The 7,357-nt window shown below is 38.2% G+C and overlaps 1 protein-coding gene across 1 annotated transcript in view; it reads left to right on the top strand.

Annotated features, from left to right (window-relative positions):
• The first annotated feature begins 316 nt into the window (after positions 1–316).
• ZNF385C (zinc finger protein 385C) overlaps positions 317–7,357 on the top strand; it is an 845,536-nt gene continuing 838,495 nt past the window's right edge. Inside the window, exon 1 of the mRNA XM_063458900.1 lies at positions 317–431. The gene's annotated coding sequence lies outside the window, so the exon portion shown is untranslated. The remainder of the gene's footprint in view (positions 432–7,357) is intronic.

Below are 7,357 nucleotides of genomic sequence, written 5' to 3'. Positions count from 1 at the left end.
TTGCAAGCTTCTGTTCCAGTTTCCTTAACACTGTCCTAGACTTTAGACACCCCAATGATTTTTCCTAGGAATATACCGTAGTACCCTAGAGGTGAAGTCTCGGAAGACTAGAGCACTGCAATTCTGGTTAAAGCAGCTAACTCAGGTAGAGGATGAAATGGCTCCTCCTCTCAGTCCCTCCCTCCTGTCCTGCCTCGTGCTCAGCTGTGCTGCACTGTCTGAGCACCAGTGAGACAGAGCATAGTGTGTGGGGTGCAGCACACAAAGAGTGCAGAACCAGCTTAAATCAACGTGTGAATACGGGTTGGAAGTTGGCCACAGAGAGTTCAAAGCTTGCAAACTCTTGCGTGCAGGTGATCTAAGACTTCACTGAGTTACATGTGCAGACCGTGTGCGGAGAAGCCAGCACTGAGGACAGCAACAGAGAAAAGGTGAGTAACATCGTCATGATGTATTAGATAGATTAATTAAAGCAGAAAAAAGCTGTAGTATCAGCAACACAGAGGAGTTAAAAGCATGTTCTGATTTTGCATTACTTGTTATATGAGAAACTTGATAAAAACACAAACAAAAAACCCTGCATTTTGATATGTTCATGATTGTGTGATTGTATCAATTTATATATACAGTGTGCCCAAAAGTAGGCATACAGTTGAATCAATGGAATTCATCACTACAGATTGCAAAGTGACAGTTACATTTCAGGCATATAAATATCAGTGTGGTTGTTGGGAAGAATAGTGGAGGCAGGTAAAATAATTTAGAACTTATAATGCAAAGTTAGATATATATTTACTTTTGGACCAGACTTTATACTGTTACATACATACGCGTATATCCTGTATAACAACTGTGTTTAACTTGGAATCTTCTGAAAGACATGTGTGTGTTCATCTACTGAGGACTAATTAATGTGCATTATTATTGCAACTCACTGGCTAGGGTATATATAATATTTCAATATATGTTGTATGTTTGTTATGGTTTATTATCTAAACAGTGAGTTGTATAGAACTGGCAACTGATCTGAAAAAATGATTGGGGTGAATGGCAAAATTATTTGTAGCCAAATTTGGAAAATAAAACATTTTGAGTTGGAGAATTTTCCCAGTTTATATTGGCAAACATTTTGCAATTTGGTTGTTAATTCGCCATATTCACACATTTAGAGCAAGCATTTGTTAACATAGAAACATAGAATGTGACAGCAGATAAGTACCGTTTGGCAAATCTAGTCTGCCACATTTTCTAAACATTTTCATTAGTCCCTGGACTTATCTTAAATCTAGGATAGCCTTATGCCCATGCTTAAACTCCCTCACTGTGTTAACCTCTACTATTAAGGAGCAATGTGTGCATTTAAGAATGACATCCCTCAGTGTCCAGCTGCTCCTTAATATTGATTATATTATTATTACTTTTTATGGTCTACAGTAGGACTGTCTCTTTTAATCCCCTCGAGCCGGGGAGAGTTGTGTGTCTCACTTTGACAACCATGGGTGTCCGCAGCACAAGACAAGAGGGAGCCACTGCCCCCTTGGAATTTGCTTTTACTTTGATTTAAAAGGGGCCTGAGAGTGGCAATGCCTATACACATTATGACTTTGCCATCCCTTTGAAAATTTTCTGAGGACATTCACTGATGACATCTGCATGTACCGTAACTAACCACTGGATTACCTGCAGTCTGGTAAGCTGAGATGCCTCCTTTAGATATGTTGTCTCTGAAATCACACTGATTGACTGCACAGCCTTAACCCTGGCATTAATTCCCTCTGTCAATATAACGTACATCTTGTCTTACATCTTAACACACCACAATGGCTTTTAAAGTACCATATGCTCCTCTTGCATGTTTAATGGAATACTCCGCAAACGAAGAAGTTCCTGATGTGTAAATTGCAAGTGAACACTACATTTTATAATATCAGTCTGACTTGATGTGCAATGGATTCTTTGGAAATTCTGGAGAGGTTTATTCACTTAGCAGTGAATTTTTGATTAATTCAAAGCAAAATAAAGTTTAGATCTCTAATTGCATTTATTTTATATTACAACTCTTTTAGTCCCATTCGTTGAATTCAGCTTTTAATTACCACACATCTACTGTTTATGATATGTTCAGCTCATGCTAAGCGAAGTTGCAATCACGTTCAGTTACTGCAAGTTAAAGACTGAATTGAATGGCATTGGTGTACTCACTTTGTCACAGTACTGACAACTCAATGGGGAAACTACACAGATAAAACAATAACTATCCCTTACTGAGATAGTGAGTGATATACTAAAGTGCCTGAATAAAAGCAGCTCAACACAAAAAGTGGAATACCTTAATCCACAATAAAGTGCAAAATACAAGAAAAAGAAAGGTATAAACAATATACCAGCGAGTGGAGCGCTATAATGAATATAGATATAAATAATGAGGGGGTATACTCACCCCTCCAACGTAGTGATACAATGTGTCCAAATGTACATACAAAGTAAAACAACAACAAAAGAGAATATAGTGCAGATGGTTTGCAAAAATAAAAAATGAATAATAGTAGCAATTGGTTGAAACCACTCACGTGGGTTGGAGCATATAAGCTATTGGCTCCGTAAGTGACTCCTTTTTGCTCTTGAGGCAGCAACACACCCCGTTATCCCAAACGATGTTCTCCCGAAGCTATTGAACAAGCAGAGAGAAAAAAATGTCATAGGTGGTATTGTACAAATAGTGTATACAATATAGTGAGATAGTAATGATTATGCTCACCTTAGACAGAGCCTTGAATTCCTGGCTCTGAGGCTTGTTGGCAATATGCTAATTTATTGGGATAGCATTCCCCACATAGTGTTCCTGGAGACTAGAAATGACTATATGGACTAATATAAAAAAAAAATAACGATTTATTGTAGAGATAAAAAATAATACTAAAAACAATACTTAGACTTCTCAAAAGCATATAAGCAAAATGATAGAAAGTCCAAGTATAAAAGTCCAAACTCCAGCTACACGCGTTTCACTCTTGTATGAGCTTCCTCAGTAGCTGTGAAGTAGCCTCAGGAATCTTCCACTTTATAAGTGTTCTAAAGTTAATTTGGATCCTCCCTTTGGGGTCACAGGATGTGTAATTATCCAATCATAAGGTCAGAGTCTCTTTCAAATTTCTTATACTGATCACCTGTGGTAAAAAAGCTTACATTGGCTGAATTGCCTGTCAATCAATTAAAAAACTTGATTAGAACAAATTCTATTGGTGGTTGGATGGGGCTGTCATGCATAGCATCCATTCAGGGCAGTGGTTGGCGAAGTGACATCACTGCCACCCTCCAACATCTTCCCGAATGTCATTATTAATAAATAAAAAAACAAAAAAACAACGGAATGAATATTAACCCCTTAACGCCGTTACGGCGTTCTATGCCGTCGCGGCTTTAAAGGGCTTTAAAGCCGTTGCGGCGGCATAGAACGCCGTAACGGCTTGCAGCCCCAGGAGCAGAGGTGTACTCACCTCCGCCGCGATCCTCTTCTGGGGGGCTGTCTGAGAGCCCAGGCAGCCCCCCTCCGGCAAATGAGGCCCCCAGGGGCCATGTGATCACTCTCAAAGAGCGATCACATGGCCCCCTATAGCTGGCTATGGATCTGCCAGCAGGGGGACTGTCTAAAATATTAGACAGTCCCCCTGCTGGTAGGTAGTGTAAAAAAAAAAAAATATTAAAATGTTCTAAAATAAATTAAATGCCTTTTTATATATATATAATATGTATATATATTATATATATAATATATATACATATTATATATATGTAACGTCATACGTAATGTATTTTAATATTAGTATATATATTAATATTAAAATACACTTAGAATGACGTTACATATATATAATATGTATATATATTATATATATAATAGATCTACATATATATATTATATATATATATACGCATAATTACAATAATAAATACATAAAATTAAATAAATAAATAAAATATTGAAACAAAATATAAAATAAATTATATATTCATATGTAATTTAATTCTAACTGTATTTTGTTATTAATATATATATTGGAAACAGAATACACTTAGAATGACATTCTATATATATATCTATCTATATATAAAATACAAATAACCGCAAATATATATATATATAGAGATAAATACATATAATTACATAAAAGATTACATTAGTATACACGTAGAATTTATATACCAATAAATGCATATATATTAAAATTCTACGTGTATATTTAAGTAATTTTTTAACATAATTATGTCATTTGATTAATTAAAATTTGATTGACATGCCTGACAACACAGGGAGAAAGTGCAGAGAATTTAATTCGCAAGCACTATATTAGACCCTGTAACTCTCCAAGACACCATAAAACCTGTACATAGGGGGTACAGTTTTACTCGGGAGACTTCGCTGAACTCAAATATTAGTGTTTAAAACTGGTAAATTGTATTACAACGATGATATTTTAAGTAAAAGTGAAGTTTTTTGCATTTTTTACAAACAAACGGCACTTTTATGGACTATATTATTGTTGTAATATGTTTTACTGTTTTAAAACACTAATATTTGTGTTTAGTGAAATCTCCCGAGAATAACAGTACCCCCCATGTACAGGTTTTATGGTGTTTTGGAAAGTTAGAGAGTCACATATAAGGCTTGCATTTCATTTTTTTGACATTGAAATTTGCCAGATTAGTTATGTTGCCTTTGAGACCGTATGGTAGCCCAGGAATAAGAATTACCCCCATGATGGCATACCATTTGCAAAAGTAGACAACCCAAGGTATTGCAAATGGGGTATGTCCAGTCATTTTTAGTAGCCACTTAGTCACAAACACTGGCCAAATATTCGTTTTTTGCTTTTTTCACACAAAAACAAATATGAACGCTAACTTTGGCCAGTGTTTGTGACTAAGTGGCTACTAAAAAAAACTAAACATACCCCACGTTCAATACCTTGGGTTGTCTACTTTTTCAAATGGTATGCCATTATGGGGGTAATTCTCATTCCTGGGCTACCACACCGTCTCAAAGGTAACATTACTAATCTGGCAAATTTCAATTTGAAAATCGAACGTTCTATATTTGACCCTTTAACTTACGTACTGTTGTACTCGTGAGACATCGCTGATTACAAATATGTGCATTTTGTTGCAGTAAAACCTAACAGTATTATGACATTTACAGCTAAAATGTGAGGCGGAACTACAAATTAATAAAAAAAATAAAATTTCTCACAGTTTTTTTTTTTTAATTTTATTCATAATAAATTGTTTCATATACAAATATTTTATATGAAATGAAAGCCCTGTTTCTCCTGAACAAAATGATATATAATAAGTGTGGGTGCATTTAATATGAAAGAGGGGAACTACGGGTGAACAGACATATAGCGCAAATTCCAGTTTTTGTTTACGTTTTGTTTTGATCAGAACGTGTACTATTGACTCTGTCCTGAAGGGGTTAAGAAAGTGAAATAAATAAATAGGTACAATCAGGGCCGGACTGGGAAGAAAATTCGGCCCGGGCATTTTTTAATCACAGCAGCCCACTAAGAAGGGGGCGGGGCAGAGAGGGTGTGTGTTTTGTCATCACCAATGACAAACACGCCCCCACTCAAAGTGAGCATGTTGGTTCAATGCTCTTCCAGGGCAGACCATGCGCAGAGCTCTTCTAAAGAGCTCTAGCATGAGAAAAAAAGCCCTGTATTTGTTCTGCACAGTGCAAGAAATTTTAATAACATGCTTGCACGGTGTTTCCTTGCAACTTGTCTCTGGTGTCTCTATAAATGGATACCAGGAGACAAAAATGCCAGGAAAGAGTATTGTGCATGTGTTTGGAGCCTGCTTGTGGTATTACGTGTGTGTAGAGTGAGCTGATTGTGGTGTGGTATTGTGTAATAGGGTCGGTTTTAGTCGTGTTGTGTTTGTGGTGTAATGTAATGCATATGTGGCTAGGGACTGTAGAGAATGTGTGTATAGGGGAATGTAGCAAGTGTGTGCATACAGGCTATAGTGTGTGTGTGTATAGGTGATGTTTGTAGAGAGTGTGTGTTTAGGGGTGTAATATGTGTTTGCTTACAAGGAATCTGGTGTGTGTGTGTGTGTGTATATATATATATATATATATATATATATATATATATATGTATAGGAGTCTAGTGTGTGTTTGAAGGACCCAGAATGTGTATAGGAGATCTAGTGGGTGTGCGTATATAACGGATTCAGAGTGTATATAGGGATCTAGTGTGTGTATGTGTGTAGCTGATCCAGAGCTGGGTAAAGGATGTAGTGTGTGTCTGGAATGTAATGTGTTTAGGGGTGCAGTATGTGTGTGAGGGGTGCTATATTATATAAATATGTTTGGAAGTATTGTGTATGTGTGTGATGCAGTGTATCAGGGGGGGGTTATGTGTGTATGTGCTGTGTGTGAGGGTGCTGTGTGTGAGGGTGCTGTGTGTGAGAGTGCTGTGTGTGGGTGCGTTGTGTGTTGTGTGTGATGTGTGAGAGTGTTGTGTGTGATGTGTGTGAGTGCTGAGTGTGAGAGTGTTGTGTGTGATGTGTGTGAGTGCTGAGTGTGATAGTGCTGTGTATGATGTGTGATGTGTGAGAGTGCGCTGTGTGTGAGAGGGCTGAGTGTGATGTGTGTGAGAGTGCTGAGTGTGATGTGTGTGAGAGTGCTGAGTGTGATGTGTGTGAGAGTGCTGAGTGTGATGTGTGTGAGAGTGCTGAGTGTGATGTGTGTGAGAGTGCTGTGTGTAAATGTTGTGTGTGTAAATAAACAAATAAAAAAACTAAGGGGGTAACTAAACAAATAAAACTAAGGGGGGGTAAATAAACAAATAATAAAACTAAGGGGGGGGGTAAATAAACAAATAATAAAACTAAGGGGGGGGGGGTAAATAAACAAATAAGAAACTAAGGGGGGTAAATAACCAAATAAAAAAACTAGGGGGGTAAATAAAGAAATAAAAAAACTAAGGGGGGGGGGGTAAAAAAACAAATTATAAAACTAAGAAGGCATTAAATCCCCCCCTCCCTTCTTACCTTTAGCCGGGGAGGGGGGGACAGGCATGGTGGTACCTGGGAGGGGGGGGACCGGCACTCCGACACCATCCCTGGTGGTCCAGTGGTGAGTGAACTCTAGCCTGAGGGCTAGAGTTCACTCTCGCGAGATCCGGTCGTTGCCATAGCAACGCTCCCGATCTCGCGAGAGGAACCCGGCGGAGCTGCAAGATAGAGCTCCGCCGGGTCCTCTCCCTCCCTCCCCAGCCGCAGGTCTATTCAAGTGGGCCGGTGAGGGAGATCTCTGATCTCCTCACCGGCCCGCCATGGCACACAGCGGGGC

This window comes from Pelobates fuscus, chromosome 6, assembly GCF_036172605.1.
Source record: "Pelobates fuscus isolate aPelFus1 chromosome 6, aPelFus1.pri, whole genome shotgun sequence".
Taxonomy (NCBI): Eukaryota; Metazoa; Chordata; class Amphibia; order Anura; family Pelobatidae; genus Pelobates; species Pelobates fuscus.
Note: the sequence above shows the minus strand (reverse complement) of the source record. Positions and strands in the feature narration are given on the sequence as shown.